The sequence below is a fragment of the Palaemon carinicauda genome, chromosome 27, assembly GCF_036898095.1.
Source record: "Palaemon carinicauda isolate YSFRI2023 chromosome 27, ASM3689809v2, whole genome shotgun sequence".
Taxonomy (NCBI): domain Eukaryota; kingdom Metazoa; phylum Arthropoda; class Malacostraca; order Decapoda; family Palaemonidae; genus Palaemon; species Palaemon carinicauda.
In genome coordinates this window covers 76,365,149-76,391,372 of record NC_090751.1, presented here as the reverse complement: position 1 = coordinate 76,391,372, position 26,224 = coordinate 76,365,149, and positions in this window count along the sequence as shown.

Here is a 26,224-nt window from a genome sequence, read left to right as displayed (position 1 = left end):
CAGCAACGTCAACAGAGACGGCAGTTTTCGGGTTCCGCTACTCCCCAAGTGGCAGCACAGCCACAGCAGACCTTTCAGTTGGTCACCCAGCCGGTGGTGTCGCTGTCACCGGTCTTTACCCCTGCATTCGAGCAACATGCTACTACCTTTCGTCCCAGAGGTAGGGGCTCAAGCAGAGGTTCCTGCAGAGATTTGTCTCGCCGCCCCTCCAGAGGCAGAGGAGGAAGGAGAGCTAGTGGCCGAGATGGCAAACCCTCGGGACACCAGAAGCAATGAAGTGCTTCCGCTGGGAGGAAGACTCCGCCAATTCCAGGATCGTTGGACCTTCGATCCCTGGGCACACAGCATCGTCAAGAAGGGACTAGGCTGGAGCTAGACGCAACCAACCCCAGCCTTCCAGCAATTCTTCCAATAGTCAACCCCCCTCCTGGAAGAATACGTCCTAGAACTCTTGAACAAGAAGGTGATCAGGAGGGTAAAGTCAACCAGGTTCCAAGGGAGACTATTTTGCGTTCCCAAGAAGGACTCCGACAAACTCAGAGTCATTCTAGACTTATCCCCCCTCAACAAGTTCATTGCGAACAACAAGTTCAAGATGCTGACTCTCCAACAAATAAGGACCCTTCTGCCTCAAGGGGCCTACACGGTCTCCATAGACCTGGCGGATGCCTACTGGCACGTTCCAATGAATCATCACGCTTCCTCCAACCTAGGATTTCGACTCCAAAGGAAAAGTTACGCCTTCAGGGCCATGCCCTTCGGGCTCAACATGGCTCCACGGATCTTCACCAAGCTGGCAGACGCCATCGTCCAACAGCTCCGCCTTCGCGGCGTCCAAGTGATGGCTTACCTAGACGACTGGCTGGTCTGGGCGACATCGCCCGAAGATTGTGTAAGAGCCTGCAACAAAGTCACCCAGTTCCTAGAACATCCGGGATTCAAGATAAACGCCGAGAAATCTCGCCTCTCTCCGGCTCAGAAGTTCCAATGGTTGGGAATCCATTGGGATCTTCAGTCACACCGCCTTTCCATCCCGCAGAAGAAAAGGAAGGAAATAGCAGGGTCTGTCAGAAGACTGCTGAAATCCAAACGGATCTCAAGACGACAGCAGGAACAAGTTCTAGGCTCTCTACAGTTCGCCTCTGTGACAAACCCAGTGCTTCGCGCACAACTAAAGGATGCCGCGGGAGTCTGGAGACGTTCCGCATCAATCGCTCGATGAGACCTCAAGAGACGGCTTCCAAACAGACTTCGCTTACTATTAAAGCCGTGGTCGGAAGCAAAGGCCCTGAAAAGGTCCATTCCTCTTCAACACCCGCCTCCATCGATCAACATCCACACGGACGCTTCACTGGAGGGTTGAGGAGGTCACTCCCAGCAACGACAGGTTCAGGGAACATGGTCTCCCCTATTCAAGACGTTTCACATCAACATCTTGGAGGCCATGGCGGTTCTTCTCACCCTGAAGAAACTCTCCCCGCCTCCCTCGATCCACATCCATCTGACTCTGGACAACTCGGTGGTAGTCAGATGTCTCAATCGTCAGGGCTCGAGATCGCCCCAGATAAATCAGGTACTTCTTCCAATCTTTCGTCTGGCAGAAAAGAAGAAATGGCACCTGTCTGCAGTTCAATACAAGGATTCCGCAACGTGACGGCGGACGCTCTATCATGGACAAGCCCAATAGAGTCGGAATGGTCTCTAGACGCAAGATCATTCTCCTTCATCTCTCGCCAAGTCCCGGAACTTCAGATCGATCTCTTCGCAACGAGCGACAACAATCAACTTCCTCGATATGTGGCCCCGTACGAGGACCCCAAGGCAGAAGCAGTGGATGCCATGTCACTGGATTGGAACAGATGGTCCAGGATATACCTGTTCCCTCCCCCCAACCTTCTGCTGAAAGTCCTCTCCAAACTGAGAACCTTCAAAGGGACAGCGGCCCTAGTGGCTCCCAAGTGGCCCCGGAGCAATTGGTACCCCCTGGTCCTGGAGCTGCAGCCCACGCTGATCCCCCTCCCGGGCTCAGTTCTCTCTCAACAAGTACAGAAGTCGACTGTCTTCGCTTCATCACTGAAAGTCAGGGACCTCCATCTCATGATTTTCTCTCCCTGGCTGCAAAGACAAGGTTTGGGATCTCGAAGAAAAGTCTAGACTTCCTCGAGGAATACAAGACCGAATCCACACGACGGCAATACGAATCTTCCTGGAGAAAGTGGGTCTCGTTCGTCAAAGCAAAAAATCCTACGGAAATCACCATTGATTTTTGCATGTCCTTCTTCATTCACCTTCGTGGACAAGGCATAGCAGCCAACACGATTTCCACCTGCAAATCGGCTTTGACTAGACCACTACTGTACGCTTTCCAGATTGATCTGTCCAGCGATATCTTCAATAAACTACCAAAGGCATGCGCTAGACTACGCCCAGCACCTCCGCCAAAACCTATCTCCTGGTCCCTGGACAAGGTGCTCCATTTTGCCTCTAACCTGGACAACGATTCGTGCCCTCTAAAGGACCTGACTCAAAAAGTTATCTTCCTTTTTGCTCTCGCCTCGGGAGCCCGAGTCAGCGAAATAGTGGCATTGTCAAGAGACGAGGGTCATATCTTGTTCACAGATTCAGGAGAACTTACCCTCTTCCCTGATCCGACGTTTCTCGCAAAGAATTAATTACCCACCAAGAGATGGGGCCCTTGGAGAATCTGCCCCCTGAAGGAAGATGTCTCTCTATGCCCAGTGGAGAGTCTTAAGGTCTATCTTCGAAGAACTTCAGACTTCGGTGGAGGTCAACTCTTCAAAGGAGAAACATCGGGTAGTAACGTGTCACTGAAACAATTAAGAGCGAAAATCACCTACTTCATTCGCAGAGCGGATCCTGACAGTACACCCGCAGATCATGATCCTAGAAAAGTCGCGTCTTCTCTGAATTTCTTCCAGAGCATAGATTTCGAAAGCCTCAAGAGCTTCACAGGGTGGAAATCATCGCGCGTTTTCTTCAAGCACTACGCGAAGCAGGTGCATGAAGTTAAACATTTCGTGGTAGCCGCAGGTAGTGTTATGAAACCTGCCGTTTAACTCTGCATAGAACAGCGAGTTACTTGGGACTTTAACTCTACGGGTGCCTGTGTTGACCCTTGTGTGATACATAGTGATTTCATGGACACTTAGTATTTCTAATAGACTGTTCTTATCAAGGTGAAATGTCATAGACCTCACATGAGTGCCACATGCCCTAGGGCATGATGTGTTTTTCTTTGAAAAAGACTGACGTTCCTCCGGAACTTGTGTTTCTAAAAGTGAAATTTCTTTCAGATTCAAGATTGAAGTGTTTTATTTTCTATGTACATTATTCTTATTATTGTAAATTAACTTTACACCTTTTATTGCAATTGTTATCACTATAATCTGCAATCTATGAAATAAAATATCTATTTTATTACATGTGCGTCTCTTCGCTCTTATTATTATTATGAAATACATGATTGTCATAGTTTCATTTAACCCCTTCCCTTTGGAATGAGAAGAATAATATAAAATTACCTGTATTATATACTCACTCATGCTGTGTAATATTCCTACTTGAATACTTACCTTCGTCCTGCCTTCGAGACCAGATCGATCTCTCCTCCAAGGAGTGTAGTGATTAATTATCACTTGTCTATACTTGAGAATATTCCTACCCGAATATTAACCTTCTGTCTTGTCTCCGAGTCCTGCACGAACTCTCCGCAGGGTGAGTAGCCCTTCAATGACCACTTCGGATTTTGGTATAATCCGCCGGGACTTCTCTGCCAGGGGGGCAGGAAGCTGGATCCCCACGGAACCTCTAGCGAGGACACATTACATACCTCTATTCGGAGCCATTGGCACTTACTTAAAAGGGAAAAATTTTCCACGATACATTAATTCTCTGGTACACTTCCATCAGGACGTCATGGCTTGAGCCCTTCGCTCAAAATCTATTTTTGTGTGAGATAGCCATGACGTCCTGATGGACCCTCCCGTCTATTCTTGTCCAGCCTTTCAGGCCCCGCCCTGTCCTGCTGTATCATGGAGATTAGCAAGGAGCTGGCCTCAGGATGAGGACGGACGTGAAGTCATTTAGCAATGGCGCCCGTTTGTTTACGTCTCGAGTACCAAAAGCAGCCACGGATGAGTGTAACTGTGGAACGGCTCCCCAGTTATTCTCCACCTTTCCATATCGAAGTGTTAACTCTATATGGGGTGCAGATAGCTATGTGGCGTGTTAATATATACGTCCCCTGTTGATATACGATATCCTAGAGGGAAACCTTTAGGGTACTCGCACCAGAAGTTAGAATTCTGTGATAACCTTTAGTTTAATTCTCTGGGAATATCCCTGTAGTTAAATATACCCTAGGAAGCTACTGAAGGAACCTTCCATCAGGACGTCATGGCTATCTCACCCAAAAATAGATTTCCGTTTTATAAGTTGATTCCGTGGAATACTTAGGATTTGTAATCAATAGCAAGGGTATTCACAAAACTAAAGAGAAGATTAAAGCTGTACAATCAACAAAAGTACCAGAAAATGTTAAGGAATTACAATCATTTTTAGGTTTAGTAACATTTTATGGGAATTTCATTCAGAATTTGTCTACAATTGCACATCCATTGCATAATTTGATGAATAAGGGTGTAGAATGGAAGTGGACAAAAGTGTCAGGAATCTTTTGAAAGAATCAAACAGGAAATAACATCACCTACATTCCTAGTACATAATCAAATGGATTTATCAGTTAAATTAGTATGTGATGCATCAAACATAGGTTTAGGTGCAGTATTATCTCATTTAATGCCAGATTGAACATAAAAACCAATTGCATTCACTTCTAGAGTATTGAACAAGGCAGAAAGGAAGCACTCTCAAATAGAAAAAGAAGGTTTAGCATTAGTGTATGGAGTTAAGAAATTTCATATGTATCTTTATGGTAGGAAAAAAGTTCACACTTGTTACAGATCATAAACCTTTATTAGCAATATTGGGTCCAAAAGCAAGTTTACCTACGTTGGTAGCTGCAAGACTACAACGTTGGGCAATTACGTTAGCCGCGTACCACTATGATATAGAATACCGTCCAACATTAAAGATGGGTAATGCAGATGCTTTATCTAGATTACCAGTAGACAAAGCTCCAGAAGAGTATGATGACAGTGTTCTGTTAATTTCTATATATGATGTACCCATTACAGCAAAGGATGTAGCACACAGTACCAAGAGAGACCCAGTACTTAGTAAGGTTTTAGAGAGTTTAATGACAGGAAGGGATTTATGTGGAAAAGAAGAAAATTGTAAACCCTATGAGGATATATGGTATGAACTGAGTGTAACACAAGGAATAGTGATGAGAGGTTCAAGGGTAGTTATTCCTATTTCACTGAGGAATAAGGTTTTATCTGAAATACATGCTGATCACCAAGGTTGTAAGATCAAAGTCAATAGCATGAACTTTTGTATGGTGGCCAGGTGTAGATAAAGATGTGGAATCTTATATAAGGAATTGTATGGATTGTGTTATGCAACAGAACAATCCTCATTTTGCTAGAATGCACCCATGGGAGTTACCCAGGTATCCATGGCAAAGAGTGCATATAGATTTTGCAGGTCCTTTTTTAAATTATTTGTTTTAGATAGTCGTAGATGCCTAAAGTAAGTGGCCAGAAGTCATTCCAATGAAGACAACAAAGTCTGATGCCACAATAAAAGAGTTAATGCAATTTTTTTCTAAACATGGTATTCCAGAAAGAATTGTTACAGATAATGGTCCACAATTTACCTCACAAGAGTTTAAAGAATTTTGTAACGTCAATGGAATAAAACATACATTTTCAGCAAAATATCATCCCTTTACCAATGGAGAGGCTGGAAGGTTTGTTCAAACATTTAAAAACAACAGGAAGTGTAGAAAAGCAAATTCCGGTAACATATTTTTACATGTATCAAAGTTTTCATTGTCTTATAGAACAACGCCGCACAGCACAACAAGCGTAACACCATCAAATTTGTTGATTGGGAGGAGGATAAGGTGTAAGTTAGATTTGTTGTATTCAAGTTTGCAAAGTGATTTAGAAGATAAAGGGTATAAACAAGTAGAAAATCTTCCAAAAGTAAGAAATTTTTTACCTTTATCTGATGTCATGGTAAGATCGTACAACACTCCAGAGAAGTGGGTACCAGGAGAGATTGTAAGAGAGATAGGAAATCTACATTATGATGTTCAAGTGGGTGGAAATGTAAAACGTCATGTTGATCAATTACAGCCATTAAACAGAAATACGGTAGAGCATGTGAATGTTAGAGATGGAAAACTTTCAGAAGTAGTTAGATCAAATGATTCAAATATTAACCAAGATGCTCCAACATCAAATGTAGATTAAGAATCAGTTCATGTACCAGTACAAGCTGAGGTTAGAGTGCTTCCTAATAGGATTAATAGAGGAAAGCCCCCTGAGAGATTAGATCTATAAAGATTTTTACAATGTCAAGTTAAGGGGGAGGAGACTGTTATGTATTATTGTAATAATGTACTGCATTACCTCAAATGTTACGTGTACTCAAATGTTATTGCATTGATAAAACATGTTATACATTGTACATAACTGAAATAATGTATTTTGATATTAGGGTTCAAGCATTTATTAATTACCTCTAAGATAGGATGTGATTCTTTTTACTTTTGTATTGCAGTAGGATTTAAGTCTTTTGAGAGCGATGCTCTTATGTTTGTTCTAATGCTTTGGTTTGTGAGATTGTTTAAGAGATGCTCGTCGCTCAGTTGGGAGTTGGTTGTCAGAAGCCCAGAGCCAAGAGTAATGTAGCCTCTTATGATACATTAAAGGGTTATGTATACACCTGCGTTTGATTCAACATATCAACAATAAAAAATTGATGATGCAGATGGGATACCCCTGGATAATTACTAATAATTATTCACTCATTTACAAGTGAGTAATATGTTGAAATCACCCTGGATATGCTGACTAGCCCCCGGCATTGTTCACAACCTCTGGCAATTCATTTAAAGAAAATTCCGTTGCCGACTTAGGAATTAAAAACGACTATTCTTCGAACATTCGAAAAAAGGGTAATTTGGGCAACAGAGGAAAATTGAAAATCCTGCACGTTACCCAAATCCCATTAGAAACTAATTATGATGTGCTACATAAAATATTTGAGTGCTATGGATTAATAAAAGAAATTAGAAGGAAACTTCAAGATGATAAATAGGATTCTTGGTTATCATTTAATTGTCATGAGAAAGCATTTAATGCAAGCCGTAACATTGTTAATATTAAAGTAGGTAATATGAGTATTAAGGGTGCTCTGTGTGATGGGGCACCTAAAGATCTGGGTGTCTATAGACCAGCAGACTGGATTGATAAAGATATAGAAATAGATATGGCATCCCAAAGAAAGCCAAAACCACCAATGTGGCTTCTTGCTCAATCTACAGTAGGTATAGAAAATTATTTTAAGATCTGCAAATTTCTTCAGAGGAAAGATGGAACGATCGCACCTAGAGATATATCTCGATTCGGTAAGAAAAGTTACTTGATAAAGGCCAAGTCATACAAACAGTCTGTTATATTGTCTAATTTAAAAACACTAAATTATGATATAAAATTGAACATCAAACCCCATCTAAACTTTAGTTATGGAAGGGGAGTGGTTTTCAATAGGGATCTATAAGAATTTACAGAAGAGGAGATATTGGCTGTGTCCACTATCAGTGTGGAAAGTACATAAAGTACCTGGAACATCAATGATTATACTTACTTTTCAGAATGCTCATGTACCTTCCCACATAGACATGGAAAATGAAAGGATTAGAGTTCGACATTTTAGGCAGAAGCCACTACAATGTTTTAATTGCTTTAAATTTGGGCATCCTTCCAAAGTTTGCAAGAATGATAAAATTTGTAATACTTGCTCCAATCTTTACCATGAAGAATGTACACTTGAGGCAAGGTGCTTCAACTGCAACTCAAATCATAAATCTAATGATAGGAGCCGCCAGTTTTATAAGTCAGAAGAAGCTGCACTCAATAAACCAATTACTGAACATTTAAGCGTAGGGCATGCCAAGAGATTATTAAATAAATCTACTATCTATGCAAAGACATTAAAAGAAGGAGAAAAATTCCTAGGGAATCAACTAACCCACCTACTACTGTAGGTAGTTCTCGAAAAAGAAATTCACCATATACTGATAAAGTGTTGCGTAATAAGACAAGAATATCTCCTCCTAAAGATTTACCATCATGTATCAACGAAAAGTCATTGCCCACCACTATCCAACCTCTATCCCCCATTACAAAGGATAGTACTAACTTCTCCCAGGACATTTCCTTGCCTGATCGAATGGAGATTCCACCTGAAACAAAGTTATCAGGTGTACCTGTAGTGGGGAAGGTACAAAAGCCTGGTAGCTCACAACCTATTAATTGTAAAAGAGAGACCTCCATTTCTCTCACCCCTTCTATAAAAAATATTAGAGAAATGAAATGAAATAAATATGATGTTTTGTCTGCTGATGTTTCTGATCAACCAGAAGACAATTTAATGAATCAGGAATTCAAGTTGAAATCTACCATCCCCCTCAACAATTAGACCAAAAGGACAAAATGAAAATAAACACAAAACCCAATTTATCAAGACCCTCTCTAATAAAACCACCGTGAAATAGTGTTAAATCAAAAATTACTAATGGGAAGAATTCATCCAAAAGTTCTTCCAAGAAATAAACCATAATTTTTTTCCTCCATTTTGCAATGGAATTGTAAGGGTTTAAGGGCCAAATATGAAGAACTTAAGCTCCTAATTCATGAACATTCCCCCATAATTGTATGTCTACAGGAAAGTAAGCTTGATGCTAACACTCCAAGTCCTCGAGAGTATTTTAGCTATAGAAAAATATATAATCAACAAGCAGGGAGCCATGACAGAAGTCTCATATATCATATACGTTCGTCGAGATGTTCTCCAAATACCCTTATCTATTCGTACAGCCCAGCAGGCAGTGGTTGTACAAATTGATATAGGGAGAAAAGATACAATATGCTCTCTGTACTTACCTCCAAATGATAATATTTCATATGATGATTTAGTAGAGGTCAATCAACAACTCCCTCAACCTTTTCTCTTACTGGGAGATATGAATGGTAAACATCCTTTAAGGGGTGATGTTTTGGCAAACACAAGGGGCAATATCATCTCATCAGTTGTGGAATATGAGGATGTCGGACTCCTTAATACTGGAGAGCCCACGCACTTCCATGTTCAGACAGGTACCTTGTCATGCATTGACCTTCCAATTGCTAGCTCTAACTACCTTCTTGATTTCGATTGGAGGACATTAGATGATTGGCATACTAGTGATCATGCACCAATCATTATAAACACCAACAATGGTCCACCTTTACAGAGATCGCCACGATGGAATCTTGACAGACGGACTGGGATAAATTTAGTGAGTTAGGCGAAATTGAGGGGGATGAGGGGGATGCAGAACAGGGTGAAAATATTAATGATGCCTTAGATTTACTGAATGGAACTCTCCATACAGCAGGATTCAATTTAATTCCCAAAACAACATGGTTATTCAAACGACGACCAGTCCCTTGGTGGTCTTCAGAACTAACTGCCCTGCACAGAGCCACAAGGAGATCTCTAACATGATTGCGTAGATGCCGAACTGATGAGAATTTAATTATATACAAGAAACATAGGGCACAGTTCCATTGTGCCATGAAAGAAGCTAGGCATCAGTCATGGGTGTCTTTTGTTTCCTCAATTAACAGTAAAACACCACCATATTCTGTATGGAGGAAAATAAAGAAGATTGCCGGCAAATTTACCCCAAACCCACCACCAGTGCTGAAAGTGAAAGGTCAGTATGTGACTAAAGCAAGTGATGTTAGCAATGCCTTGGTCACTAATATAGGAGCATTGGAGAAAGGAAATTTTAAATTCTGCAACAGGAAGGGAAGAGTCATAATTCTCCTTTTACTGAAAGAGAATATGATTCGGCACTTGACACTTGTAACGATGCAGCCCCTGGACCTGATGGAATTCCATATGCAATGATTAAACATGTACATTTTAATACAAAGTTATTTATTTAAAGCATTATTAAAAGAATATGGCATGATCATAGTTATCCAAGTGTTTGGGAACTAACCATTATTTTAGCCTATTTGAAACCTGTTAAGGACAGGTTTTTAGCAGCAAACTATCGACCTATTGCACTGACATCTTGTTTATGTAAAATCATGGAGAAGATGGTCAATGCAAGGTTGATGTGGTACCTTGAAAAGGAGGGTATTTTATCACCCATTTAATGTAGATTCAGAAAAATGCACTCAACGACTGATGTGTTGATATGACTTGAGTCCTCTATTTGTGAAGCGTTTGCTTCCAAACAGCCATCATGTGACAGTGTTCTTTTGACCTTGAAAAGGCATATGATACCACATGGAGATACGGTATACTTAAAACAATTAATGACTTGGGATTTAGAGGAGAGCTGCCACTATTCATTCAGTCATTTCTTTCACACAGAGTTTTTCAAGTGAGAGTCGGGGAAACTCTATCAGAGAGTAAATATCAGGAAGGAATAGTTCCTTAGGGTAGTGTGTTGAGTGTAACCCTGTTTGCACTAGCAATTAATGGGATATCCTCAGCCATTCCCCGGGATGTTCTCTCAACAATATTTGTGGATGATATCTCCATATCATTTGCTGGATCTATAATGGCAATGGTTGAGAGAAAACTACAATGCTCAACTGACAAAATTATCCAGTGGGCCGATATGAATGGATTCAAGTTCTTGACAAGTAAAACTGCTATCATACATTTCTGTTGTATCCGGGGAACACATCCAGACCCAGATATATACATTAAAGGTCAACGGATTCCATGTGTAAGTGAAGCTAAAATTTTAGGCTTGATATTTGATTGTAGACTTACATGGGTTTCTCACCTAAAATCGTTGAAAGCTAAATGTGTTGAGGCTCTGAATCTATTAAAAGTATTGTCACATACATTATGGGGGGCACACAGCAATACTATTTTAAAATTATACAAGGCCTTGATTTTTTCCAAATTTAGTTATGGATGTGAAATATACTCCTCAGCCACCCCAAGCCGATTGAAGATATAAGATTCAATACATCATGCTGGTATTAGATTGTCGACAGGAGCGTTTAGAACCTCACCTATTCCAAGTCTCCTTGTTGATGCTGCAGAGTTATCTCTAGACCTTTACCGAATGTCTTCTGTGATTCGGTATTGGCTTAGATTGCAAAGACTCCCAAATTATCTAGTCTTTCAGAGTGAAAACCTTGTAAGGCACTCAACATACTTTGAGTTACACCCAAAATCTCCTCAAACTTATGGCTTTCGGGTGAAACAATTATTAAACAATCTAATTTAGATATAATTAGAAGTAAGGTGCTTCCATTCAAGGTATCATCAACGCCTCCATGGAAATTACCAGAGATATCATTTTGTAAATACTTTATTGGAGTCAAGAAGAATATGACTGACCTAGAAGCCAGGTCTCTTTTTATGGAACATGGTAAAGAACATAGAGGATCAACTTTTATATATACTGATGGCTCCAAATCTGATGCTGGCGTTGGATTTGGAGTAAATAGTAATGGTTTTAATTGTAGAGGTGCACCTCCTCTAACAGCTTCCATATTTACTGCCGAACTGTATGGCATATTAACCGCTATTGAGAAAATAGCATTATAGAAGGAGGGTAATTTTACAATTTTTAGTGATGCAAGAAGTGTCCTTCAAGCTTTAGAGGTTTTTAATTCTAGTAACCCTCTAGTTTTAAAGATTTTAGAATGGCTTTTTATTATTGGAAGGCGAGGTATAATGGTTCGATTTTGTTGTGTTCTAGCACATCTAGGTGTGTCTGGGAATGAGAAGGCAGATTTACTGGCGAAGAATGCTGCATCCGAGTTGCTACCAAGTAGGTATCCCATTCTCTGTAATGATTTTCTACCTAACATCAAAAAATTGTTTTGTGATAAATGGCAACAGCACTGGAATAATCTAGATGGCCATAAAATGAGAGAAGTAACAAATGTTATATCTCCTTGGAGGTATGACAGGATGCCCTGTAAATGGGAGACTATTCCTTGTTGTCTCTGTATTGGTCACACTCAGTTGACACACGAGTTTCTTTTGAAGGGCCAACACCAACCGTATTGCGATGACTTTTTAGTACCTTTAACAGTGAGGCATTTGTTGACTGAATGCAGGAATTATAATAACTTAAGATTTAGATATCTATTTGAGGCTCGAGGTAAGGGTGGTAGGTTTATCCTTGCCAAGATTCTTGGACATGATGTGTCCTACTATGCGAGCGGCATTTTTAGATTTATTTCAGAAGCTTGTCTTCTGAAAACTATTTTAACTTCTATAGTGACATTCAACTTTTATCATTATTATTATTATTATTATTGTTATTAATTGCTAAGCTACAACCCTAGCTGGAAAAGCAGGATGCCATAAACCCAGGGGCCTAAGCAGGGAAGAGAAATTAGATAGAATAGTGTGCTCGAGTGTACCCTCAAGCTAGAGAACTCTAACCCAAGACAGTGGAAGACCATGGTACAGAGGCTATGGCACTATCCAAGACTAGAGAACAATGGTTTGATTTTGGAGTGTCCTTCTCCTAGAAGACCTGCTTACCATAGCTAAAGAGTCTCTTCTACCATTACCAAGAGGAAAGTAGCCACTAAACAATTACAGCGCATTAGTTAACCCCTTTGGTGAAGAAGAATTGTTTGGTAATCTTAGTGTTGTCAGGTGTATGTGGACAGAGGAGAATCTGTAAAGAATAGGCCAGACTATTCGGTATGTGTGTAGGCAAAGGGAAAGAACCGTAACCAAAGAGAAGGATCCAATATAGTGCTGTCTGGCCAGTCAATGGATCCAAAAACTCTCTAGCGGTAGTATCTCAATGGGCAGCTGGTGCCCTGGCCAACCTAGTACCTTTTAATTGAATATTCTCTTAATTTTTATATAAAATAAATTATATCAGAGTCAATGCCCTTAGATGTCAGGATGCCTGAAAACTTTAAATCAATCAATCAATAACCTACAATGATACGTCATAGCGGGGAACTGCCGCTTTGAAGGGACTCCCTGGGAATTGTGGATAGTGGGTCGCAGCAGGCGTAGGTCGACAGTATTCCATATACTGTATATATATACATATATATATATATATATATATATATATATATATATATATATATATATATATATATATATATATATATACAGTAGGCCCCCGCCATACGACATTAATCCGTTCCGGAGTTGGTATCGTATGGTGAAAATGTCGTATGGTGGGCAATAGAATAGTTAATGCGTGAAAAACCCCTGGTAAAAACATTGAAAATTAGAATGTAACAAAATACAATACAGTGGTATAGTAAGCACTGTACTACAGTATACTTATATATAATATACATGTACAGTACTGTACAGTATATAATTAAATAACATTATAAATAGAAATTATATACTGTACAGTACTGTAAAGGAAAAATTAAATCTTATTTACCTTTGGGGTGACATGACTTCAATGACTTGAGCTGGTAGTGGGTGGAGGCAGAGGGGGATTAGACAGTAGATATAAAAGAGTATCAATGCTAATTATGTTATGTGCACTTAATAATAAATTTATTCTTACTAATAAACACTTAAAATTAAAAATGCTTTTTTTATTATTTTTGTCTTTTGAAATTTTTTTTATGATTTTTTTTTTTCGAACTTAAAAAATTACTTTTTTAGCTTTTTTGATAGAATCACTATTATCATCTTTGCTTTCTGACATTTCTCTTTCGGAGAAATATCTATCCTAAGAAGCCTGTTTCTGACGCTTCCTCAACATATTCCTAAAATGACTCATACACTTATCATTAACACTCTGCATAAGACGACTTGTGTGAAGTTTTTCTGGGTGTTTCTTTTCAATGAAACTCGTAAGGTTTTCATACCAACCTATAGTTTCCCTTATTTTTGACGATGTCGTTTCTTCAGTCTCCACCCCCGTCCTCGCCTCTACTAGAGATGTGCTCTTCTTGAATGATCGTCAACTGCATTGCCTCTAACTCCTTTAAGTCTTCAGTCGTAAGCTCCTCCCTGTGTTCTTCGATAAGGTTGTGGACGTCAGCCTCATCGACAACAAGCCCCATTGACCTCCCGATTGAAATTATTTCCTCAACATCACCCTCAGCGGCAGGATCATCAACGGCCTCGTCTTCGGTTGAGGGATCAAAACCTTCAAAGTCTCGTTCTGCTACAACAGCTGGCCACAGTTTCTTCCATGAGGAGTTCAAGGTGCGCCGTGAAACCTCATTCCAAGCTGTGTCGATCATCTTCAGGCATTGAACGATGTCAAAATGCCCCCTCCAAAATTCACGGAGGGTGAGTTGAGTGCTTTCAATCACTTCGAAGCATCTTCTGAACAGATGCTTCGTTTAAAGCTTCTTGAAGTTGGCAATCACTTGCTGGTCCATAGGCTGGAGGAGAGGGGTGGTGTTTGGTGGCAGATAGAGAACCTTAATGAAGGAGAAGTCAGGATGAATGATGTCCTCGAGTCCAGGAGGGTGAGCAGGGGCATTGTCCAGCACCAGGAGACATTTCAGATGAAGATCGTTCTCTTCTAAATAGTTCTTGACAGCAGGACCGAAGCAGACGTTTATCCACTTAATAAATATGATCCTCGTGACTCAGGCCTTAGCATTAGACTTCCAAAATACCGAGAGCCTCTCCTTCGTGATATTTTGTGCCTTGAAGGCGCGAGGATTTTCTGAGTGGTATACCAGTAGGGGCTTAATTTTTAAGTCCCCACTGGCATTTGCACAAAATGCGAGCGTTAGTCTGTCCTTCATTGGTTTATGGCCAGGTAGTTTCCTTTCTTCAGCTGTGATATATGTACGGCGGGGCATTTTCTTCCAGAAAAGGCCAGTTTCATCGCAGTTAAAAACTTGCTGAGGAATGTAGCCTTCTCTGGAAATTACGTTCTCAAACTTCTTGAGGAATTCTACTGCTGCTTTCTTGTCAGAACTGGCCGCCTCTCCATGCCTGACGACTGAGTGAATACCAGTCCTCTTCCTAAACTGATCAAACCACCCATGAGAAGCCTTAAACTCTTGGGGGGCTTGCTGCAATGTTCCTTCGCCTCCGCCGTCTCTCTGAGCTTCCACGAGATCGGCAAAGATGGCGCTCGCCTTGTGCGAAATTACCGATTGCGTGAGTGTATCACCAGCGATTTCCTTCTCTTTAATCCACAGGAGGAGTCTCTCCATCTCATCGTTGATTGAGGTCCTTCCACTGGCAAGGACAGTCATGCCTTTAGAAGACTTACTTGCTTTAATGGCTTCCTTATTCTTAATAATTGTACGAATCGTAGATTGGTTACGGCTGTACGTATTAGCGAGGGTAACGATGCGCATGCCTTCTTCATATTTCTTTATGATCTCCAGCTTCGTTTCCTTAGTTATTATCTTCTTACTTCTGCCTTTAACATCACTAGCAATCTTGGGACCCATGGCTAACGAATTAAAGTTATGATTAAGCACTAAAATGCACAAAAAATAACAATATCGCAAGCACTCACACGAGATCAAGTCTTTACGAAACGCACACGAGATTCTGAACTGAGCGCACGTATGACAAAGAGAGAGAGAGGCAGCATCTCTCTCAAGCATTGTGGGAGGATTTTCGGCCAATAGCGTATTGGCATCTTAGTGACGCCGTGACGCCGACCAATAGCAGACCAACTTCTTAGTGACGTATGCAGTGACGTATGAGCGTGGTGGTAAGCTACTGACTCACACAGTCGTACGCGTGGAAACCGCCAAATTTGAGTTTCGGAATTCGATGCTGTAAGGTGGGGAAAATGTCGTAACGAGGTGACGAAAAAAATCGTATTCCACACCGTAATGTGAAAAAATCGTAAGCTGGGGACGCCGTATGCCGGCGGTCTACTGTATTCATATATATATATATATATATATATATATATATATATATATATATATATATATATATATATATATATAAATATAAATATATATATATATATATATAATATATATACATATATATATATATATATATATAACGGATTTTGAGCGAAGCGAAAAATCTATTTTTGGGTGAGATAGCCATGGCGTCCTGATGGAAGGTTCCTTTTTGGTAGCTTCCTTGGGTAAATAACTACTAAGATATATCCAGGGAATTTAACCACAGGTTATCACAGAATTCTAACTTCTGGAGCGAGTATCCTAAAGGTTTCCCTTTTAAGACATCGTATATCAACAGGGGACGCATGTATTAACGCGCCACATAGCTATCTACACGCCGAACAGAGTTAACACTTCGGTGTGTAAGGGCGGAGAATAGCTGGGAGCCGTTCCACAGCTAATCTCGTCCGTGGCTACTTTTGGTACTCGAGACGTAAACAAACGGGCGCCATTGCTAAATGACGTCACGTCCGTCCTCATCCTGAAGCCAGTTGCTTGCCGATCACCATGATACAGCAGAGCAGGGTGGGACCTAAAAAACTGGACGAAGTAGCAGGGAGGGTCCATCAGGACGCCATGGCTATCTCACCCAAAAATAGATTTTTCGCTTCGCTCAAAATCCGTTTTTTGGGCTCAAGCCATGGCGTCCTGATGGAAGAATACCAGAGAATCAATGTATCGTGGTAGATTTTCCCCTATTAGGTAAGTGCCAAGGGCTTTGAACAATGTAGCATAGTAATCTTAATAAAAGAACCGTAGGGAAGAATCTTCCTGCCCCCCTTGGCAGTGAAGTTCCCACGGGCCATGCCGAGATCAAAGTGGTTATCGAAGGGCTATTCACCTTGCTAGAAGAACCTGAAGAACTTGGAGACGAGACTGAATAGTTGGCATTCGTATCGGAACATTCTCGAAGGCAGACAAGTGGTGGTTGGACACTGTGTGTCGAGAAGGAGAGTTTCGTCTCTAGGGTATGAAGAGTAAGTATTCGTATTGGAATATTACATTGCGAAGGTGAATATATAATAAGGGTTAGGACCTTAGTATCTCCATGAACCATAGGGAAGGGATAATAAAACTATGACAGGCATGTATTTCATAGTATAAGTAGGAGCGGATTGAGACGCACAAGTAATAAAATAGGAATTTTATTTCACAATTGCAGAAAATTAAATGAATTGCAATAATAAGTAAAGTTAATTTACAGTAAATTATAATGTACATAGTAATAAAGACTTTCTCTTGAATCTGAAAGGGAATTTCAAATTTATTAGTAGGCACTCGTTCTCGAGGAACGTCAGTCTTTAATTAAAACACATCAAGCTCTAGGCATGCGGCACTTGTGTGACGACTATGACATTTCACCTGGGATAAGAACAGTTATAAGAAAGCACAAAGTGTTTTCGACATCACTACGTATCGCTCGAGGGTCAACATAGGCACCCGAAGAGTTAGAGTCCCAAGTAACTCGCTGTTCTATGCAGAGTTAGGTGCAGGTTTCATAACACTACCTGCGGCTACCACAAAATGTTTGACTTCGTGCACTTGTTTCGCATAATGTTTGAAGAAAACACGCGAGGACTTCCAGCCTGTGAAGCTTTTAAGGCTTTCGAAGTCCATACTCTGAAAGAAATTCATAGACGATGCAACTTTTTTAGGATCGTGACCGGCGGGTGTACTGTCAGGATCCGCTCTGCGAATGAAGTAGGTGATTTTCGCTCTTAGTTGTTTCAGTGACAGGTCGCTGCCCGATGTTTCTCCTTTGAAGAGTTGGCCTCCACCAAAGTTCGAAGTTCTGCGAAGATAGACCTTGAGGCTCTCTACTGGGCATAGAGAGGCATCTTCCTTCAGGGGGCATATTCTCCAGGGGCCCCATCTTTTGGTGGGTAATTCGTTTTTGGCGAGAAACGTCGGATCCGGGGAGAGGGTAATGTCTCCTGAATCAGTAAACAGGATGTGACCCTCTTCTCTTGACAATGCCACTATTTCGCTGACTCGGGCTCCTGAAGCAAGAGCAAAGAGAAATATAACTTTCTGAGTCAGATCCTTGAGAGGGCATGAATCATTATCCAAGTTGGAGGCGAAATGGAGCACCTTGTCCAATGACCAGGAGATCGGTTTCGGTGGGGGTGCTGGGCGTAGACGAGCGCATGCTTTCGGCAGTTTATTGAAGATGTCGCTGGACAGATCAATTTGGAAGGCATACAACAGTGGTCTAGTCAAGGCCGATTTGCAAGTCGAGATCGTATTGGCTGCTAATCCCTGTCCATGAAGGTGAATGAAGAAGGACATGCAGAAATCAATGGTGATTTCCTTAGGATTTTTTGCCTTGACGAAAGAGACCCATTTTCTCCAAGATGATTCTTATTGCCGTCTTGTGGATTCGGTCTTGTATTCCTCGAGGAAGTCTAGACTTTTCTTCGAGATCCCAAACCTCTTCTTTGCGGCTAGGGAGAGAAAATCATGAGATGAAGGTCCTTGATTTTCGATGATGAAGCGAAGACAGTCGACTTCTGTACTTGTTGGGAGAGAACTGGGCCCGGGAGAGGGATCAGCTTGGGCTGCAGCTCCAGGACCAGGGGGTACCAGTTGCTCCGGGGCCACTTGGGAGCCACTAGGGCCGCTGTCCCTTTGAAGGTTCTCAGCTTGGAGAGGACTTTCAGCAGAAGGTTGGTGGGAGGGAACAGGTAGATCTTGGACCATCTGTTCCAGTCCAGTGACATGGCATCCACTGCTTCTGCCTTGGGGTCCTCGTACGGGGCCACATACCGAGGAAGTTGATTGTTGTCGCTCGTTACGAAGAGATCGATCTGAAGTTCTGGGACTTGGTGAGAGATGAAGGAGAATGATCTTGCGTCTAGAGACCATTCCGACTCTATCGGGCTTGTCCGAGATAGAGCGTCCGCTGTCACGTTGCGGAATCCTTGTAGGTGAACTGCAGACAGGTGCCATTTCTTCTTCTCTGCCAGACGGAAGATTGGAAGAAGCACCTGATTTATCTGGGGCGATCTTGAGCCTTGGCGATTGAGACATCGAACTACCACCGAGTTGTCTAGGGTTAGACGAATATGGATCGAGGGAGGCGGGGAGAGTTTCTTCAGAGTTAGAAGGACCGCCATGGCCTCCAAGATGTTGATGTGAAACGTCTTGAACAGGGGAGACCATGTGCCTTGAGCCTGTTTTTGGTGGGAGTGACCTCCCCAACCCTCCAGCGAAGCGTCCGTGTGGATGTTGAGTGATGGAGGTGGGTGTTGAAGAGGAATGGACCTTTTCAGGGCCTTTGCTTCCGACCACGGCTTGAGGAGAAGTCGAAGTCTGTTTGGGAGCCGTCTCTTGAGGTCTCTTCGAGCGATGGATGCAGAACGTCTCCAGACTCCCGCGGCATCCTTTAGCTGTGCACGAAGCACCGGGTTTGTTACTGAGGCGAACTGTAGAGAGCCTAGAACTCGTTCCTGCTGGCGTCTTGAGATCCGCTTGGATTTCAGTAGTCGCTTGACAGACCCTGCTATTTCCTTCCTTTTCTTCTGGGAGATGGAAAGGTGGTGTGACTGAAGGTTCCATTGGATTCCTAACCATTGGAACTTCTGAGCTGGAGAGAGGCGAGATTTCTTCACGTTTATCTTGAATCCCAGGTGTTCTAGATACTGGGTGACTTTGCTGCAGGATTTTAAACAATCCTCGGGCGATGGAGCCCAGACTAGCCAATCGTCGAGGTAGGCCATCACCTGGACGTCTCGGAGGCGGAGCTGTTGTACTATGGCGTCCGCCAGCTTTGTGAAGATCCGAGGGGCCACATTGAGGCCGAAGGGCATGGCCCTGAAGGCGTAGCTTTTCCTTTGGAGTCGAAATCCTAGGTAGGAGGAAGGGTGATGGTTCATTGGAACGTGCCAGTAGGCATCCGCCAGGTCTATGGAGACCGTGTAAGAACCTCGAGGCAGAAGGGTCCTTATCTGTTGAAGAGTCAGCATCTTGAACTTGTCGTTCGCTATGAACTTGTTGAGGGGGGATAAGTCCAGAATGACTCTGAGTTTGTCGGAGTCTTTCTTGGGGACGCAAAACAGTCTCCCTTGGAACCTGGTGGACTTTACCTTCCTTATCACCTTCTTGTTCAAGAGATCTAGGACATATTCTTCCAGAAGGGGGGTTGATTGTTGGAAGAATTGCTGGAAGGTTGGGGGTGGTTGAGTCCAACTCCAGCCTAGACCCTTCTTGACGATGCTGTGTGCCCAGGGATCGAAGGTCCAACGATCCTGGAATTGGCGGAGTCTTCCCCCCACCGGAAGCACTTCATTGCTTCTGGTGTCCCGAGGGCTTACTGCCTCGGCCGCTAGCTCCCCTTCCTCCTCTGCCTCTGGAGGGACGGCGAGACGCGTCTCTGCCTGCACCTCTGCTTGAGCCTCTACCTTTGGGACGAAAGGTAGTCGTCTGTTGCTCGAAAGCAGGGGTGAAAACCGGTGACTGTGACAAGACCGGTTGGGTGACCAGCTGAAAGGTCTGCTGTGGTTGAGCTGCCACTTGGGGAGTAGCGGGTCCCGGAAACTGCCGTCTCTGTTGACGTTGCTGGGGTTTCTGCTTGGAGGACTTCCTCTTAGGTTGAGGTCCGTCGTCCTGGGAGGATTTCCTCTTCTTTGACATGCCCCACTTGTGGAGAAGGTTCCTGTTCTCCGTGGCGGCCTTGTCGGTGATCTCTTTCACGAGGTCAGAGGGAAAGAGGTGCTTACCCCAGATGTTGGAGGAAATCAGCCTCCGGGGTTCGTGTTTCACAGTGGCACCTGAGAACACGAATTCTCGACAGGCTCTCCGATCCTTCATGAAGTGATACAAATCCTTCACCAGGGTTGCCATGTGGGATTTGGCGAGTACCATGTAGTGGTCTGGGACTCTGGTGTCACAAGCCATGATGTCAAGTTGGACCTGGTGGGACATGGATGCTGCAAGCCTCTCCTTCGTATCTTGTTCCCGACGAAGGAGGTGGTCGTTGAGTTTCGGGAGGTCTTCGTTAAACTGACGTCCGGCTACGTCAGGATCTAGCTTTCCCACCACGAAAGTATGCTGGATATCCTTCCAGTGTCGAGCGTCGGGGGGAGTTACTATGGAGAAGGGTCTGCACTCCTCCAGTGCAGGGCAGGGTTTTCCTTCTTCCACAGCCTTGAGGCACGCAGCGAAGGCCTTTTCCATGAAGGGAAGGACTGCATCGTCGGGTGCGACGTAAGTAGGGTGCTTCTTGCTCAGGGCCGGAAGCTTAGAGCAGGTAAAACCCCTACTTTTAAATGCGGTGGCTAGCATAGCCTGGGCCTTCGAGAGATCGAACACTATCTCCTCCTTGGGTTCGGTCTCTTCCTTAGAGGCAGGTTCAGAACGAAGCCGGACGTAACAATCCGGGTAAGCCTCAAAGTTTGGGAAGAACTCCACATCTTCCAGGGGGACCGTGCCGATCTTATCGCTGACAAAGATCCTGCCGGTCGCGATAACCATATGCTCGGCATACCTCCAGGGGTTGGCATGTGAGCATGCAGGGAGATCCTTAACCGAGATCTTCTTCGGTTCTTTGGACCCCTTCATGGACCTGATGAACTCATGAGTTTCTTTCAGCCTGTCGTCCATAATGGCTTTGATCATCCGGAACATCTCTTGGGCGGATGGAATGGGTTCAGGGGTAGCGGAGGTAGACGGGAGAGACACTTCCGTCGGTGTAGGAGTAGGGGCGGTGATGGAAGGAGGAGCGACCTCTTGCTCCGACTCGGTGTATTCCACCTGGTCCTCTTCATCTTCCGCACCTTGGGCCATAAGGGTCTTCTCCGTGCCCTCCGAAATATCCGACATATGTTCGTCGTTCTCGGAATCCAGGTGGCACTCGTGCATGGACTGGGCCATGACTACGTCTGGTTCCACCGTAATCTGGACAGTGGGGATCAGTTCTTTGGGCACCACAGAATCGGGGGAGGCCTTTGGGAACAGAAGGGACCTCATTTCTTCAGTGGCCAGGTATGGTCCAGTGGCATTCTTCTGAAAGCCACGCACCCACTTGCGTAGCTTATCCCGAGAAGTGTCCCTGACCTCCGCTGAGGGAGGATTATGAAAGGCATCGACTAGGCGATCCTGGCAGACCATACAGTTCTGTGGGTCCCAGAACTTCAAATCCCCTTTCTTGTTGGCACAAGGGGCGTGGGTCCTACACGCCGTATGCCCGTAGAAGTGCGGGCGTTTCACAGCGCAGAAGTAGTAATCACACTTCATCTGCTCCTCCTGTAAAAGAAAGAGAAAATGAGTATGGGGGGGGTCATAAGAATGACTCTTAAACTAAGTTAATATTAATCATTAATTTTAACTTGATAAAGGGTGTGATGCACAGAGGAAGGGTTGAGATAGGATAGGAACATACCCCGTGCATCTCGCCCGGCTGGTTACCGTAACCTTCATCCTTGGACAATCCGAGGTGACCGAAGGCACAGGATATAATTCAAGTAGAAGTCCGTAGGGCAGATAGAATTCTATGGGAATTGTCAAGGATATAAGGTTGGGACTGAGGCCACTCAGTTCCAAATTAGGGGACTAAAAGATCCCATAGGGTAACGGCTTCCGGCAACCAGCCGCGCTAAGATACATGCAGCATGCTGGAAATCTGTGATATGCAAGAAGACAGCATGATTACCAATAGAACAGTAATAAGATACTGATCCATTTACGTAAACAAGCCATCTGGTTGCAGTGTAGGGCTATCAATATCAGATGATAGCTAGTAGAAGGGGGTGCAAGTCGCCTTGACGCCTCCGGAAGGTTCCGGCAGACCGCCGGAACGCCGGAGGCCGCTCCAGCAGAGTTTCTGGCATTAGGACAGACAATATAGAAGTCAAGAGTAATACCAGGGTGGCGGCTGCCGGCACAGCGGCGGCACGCCGGCGGAGGGAGCGGCGGCTCTGGCAGCCGGAGGTTGCCGGCTTGGTGACAAGAACAAGGATGGTTATAGCAGAACCGGACTGCCGGCAGTGGATGCCGGCACTCCGGGGGCCGGCCGGCGGGCGGACGACCAAGCTATGAGGAAGGAGGGAGAGCCATCGGCTGGAAGCCGGTGGCAGGCGGCAGTCCCCGGGCACACGGAGGACTGGCGGCCGAGAGGATAAGGGATGAGTCACCAAGGTAGGAGGTGGGTATCACCGACAGTGGAGGCGGCAAGGGACCGGCACCCGGATAGTGAAAGAGACAGAAGGAGGGATGTAGGGGTCCGGCCACGGACCCCCAGACATCCCGCCTGAGTGGGTGTACCCATGATAGAGGCTGACTCTATCACCCAGAAGCAGGGGCCGCAGAGGACCGGGAGCTAAGGTAGCCCAAGGGAGGGCTAGGGGACACCCAAGAGTGGGGGGGGGGGGAAACCCCTGCATACAGAACACATCCAGTGGCTAACCCCATAGGACACTATGAAGGGTATATGTACCAGAGCGGACTGCACACAGAAGCTCAAGGTAGCCCTATCACTCCACCCTAAGGAGGAGTTGTAGGACAGGGGACAGATGGGTATAGACTAACCTAAGTATAGGCTAGGCCATACAAGAGATAGGTGGGGAGGGGAGAAGAGAAGGGTCTTCCATGGAGAGGGTTCTGTACCAGAGCGGCCACTGAGGAAGGGAGGACACTCCCTAGCCTAAGGTAAGGCAGCTTGACTGAAAACGGTGCATGGGTATCGTTTCAGCAAGGAACAGAACTAACCCCTCCAAAACCTAACCTAGAGCAGGGATGTACGTCCTGAACTAGGAAGGATGGAAGACATATCGCTATTGCAGGAAAAGTCGGAGACCTAGCCCCAGCAATAGAGGAAGGACTAGCCGTTCCTCACTCTCGGACGCAACCCTAAGGGGGGATCATTCCCTTAGGGAGGACAGAGAGGCGATAATATACAGTGAACCCTCGCTACTTCGCGGTTCGACAATCGCGGATTCACCACTTCGCGGGGTTTTCCCATAACCCATATATATATACATATCGCGGATTTTCCGGAAAATTTGAAAATACCGCGAAATCTGAAGATAACCAAATACGATATTTTGTTACCTGTAATTCCATTAATACTGTAATTAGTAATATCTGCTCTTACTGATTGTTCATTGCATTACATATGATATATAATTCAGCACAGAAAGAAATAAAACACGAAAAGAGAATGTGATCATACGATAATTCAGTACGTAGTAAAATTAAATCGAACATGAAACGCAAATCAGATGCAGTCATACCATATTAGAATGGTGTGTACTGTAATGGATGTGCTTCTTTTCCATGAATCTTTTGTATGTATACGTACGTAGTACAGTACTGCATCCAATAATATTCTTTGTTGCAAAAATCACATTTCGAATAAGTACTGTAAGCGTACGAGAGAGAGAGAGAGAGAGAGAGAGAGAGAGAGAGGCGTAAAATAGCGTACGTACGTAAATTTTTATTATTATTGTTATTATTATTATTATTGTTGTTGTTGTTAATAAAATTATTATTGTTATTATTATTAATCATTATTATTATTATTATTACTGTACAGTATTATTATCATTATTTATTATTATTACGGTATTGTACTTAATCTACGTACGTTCAGTATGCGCGGGGCATCTTCTATGAGTAACCAACGCACCATGTACTGTAAGACGGGTTGTGATTGGTTCAAGCGCTGATAGATGACGAATCAAAACTCAAGTTTTGTTATCTAGCCTGTGATTGGTGTTTTGCCCACATCTTCTACCCGCAGCATCACAGTTCTCGCGGGGCTGCATCGTTCACTTTCTCTTTCCGCGTATTGCTGAGTAGACGTTCTTAACTTTGTGAAGTTTAATCTGTGCTGTGTGCGACTGTTTTAAGTTGAACTTTCTGTTAAACTCTACTGTACAATGCCTCCCAAGCCTTCTGCTTCTACTAAGGCTGGTAGTGAGCCTAAACAGCACCGAAAGATGATGACGATTGCTGAGAAGGTGACGCTTCTCGATACTATGTTAAAAGACAGTAGAAGTTACGCGGCCGCAGACCTCGAAGACCTGACGAAATCGGGCAGTGAAGACAGTGAAACACAGGAAGAGTTCCAAGAAAATGTCGAAGAAACGGTCTTAAAATTAGAACGGCTTGCCAAGCTCTGCAAGCTTGCGAATGAGGTGAAAGAAATGTCGCAAGAGTGGGACGAGGATATGGTTCGTTCTGTACAATTCTGCACCAAGATCGATGAACACATGGCTCCCTACAGGATGCTCTTGCGAAAGAAGAAGCAGCGGCAGCAACTTCCGATCACAATGCCCTCAGAAGAAATTGAAGAAGTGTCTCAGGAAGAAGTTGAAGAGGTGTCCCAGGAAAAGACACCTCCGTCTGAAGAGACGTAAAATACTATTATTGGCTGCACAGTAGAAGACATCATCAGCTTCATCATCATCATTTCTACTGTGCAGCAAATTCATCGCCATCATCATTCAAGTTTTTCTTGAACTTCTTTCGTGGTGAGTACAGTAACAATCTTTATTTTTTACTTAAACATTTTAATATTTGTGTCTGTTTTATAGTTTAGTACTGTATGCATTAAGTTAAAGGGAAGGTTTTAAAAGCCTATCATATTTTTTTTGTTTAAAATTTACATTTACGTACGTAAAACAATCTCTCTCTCTCTCTCTCTCTCTCTCTCTCTCTCTCTCTCTCTCTCTCTCTCGTAAATTGTTTTCCTGCTTTGCTACGTACAGTATGTACTGTATGATTTTATATAGATACGGTAAATAATATTTGTAATAACATATTTTGTAAATGCTTTTACTGTAAATATCATTATTTATCACTTTCATCATGCGCGTTAAATGCCTTCTTTGTTCTGAGCGTGGTTGTTTACTGAGCGTACTTTATGACGCCGTCGTTTCAGGTGGCGTCATAAAGAAAAACATTTCATTTGGAAGTCCTAAGGAAAATTAAGTAAAACATTGGTAATAACAAAATCAACATACTGTATACATCAATATAATCGATGCAAAAACTAACCTACAGTATACATATATGTGTACAGTACACTAAATGAGTTTGTTTCTTCATTATGATCAGAGATAAACGTAAACAAAACATTGGTTGCCATTTTTTATCGTGCTTTTTAGGTGTTTAGGAAACGCATGATATAAAATCGCCTTTAA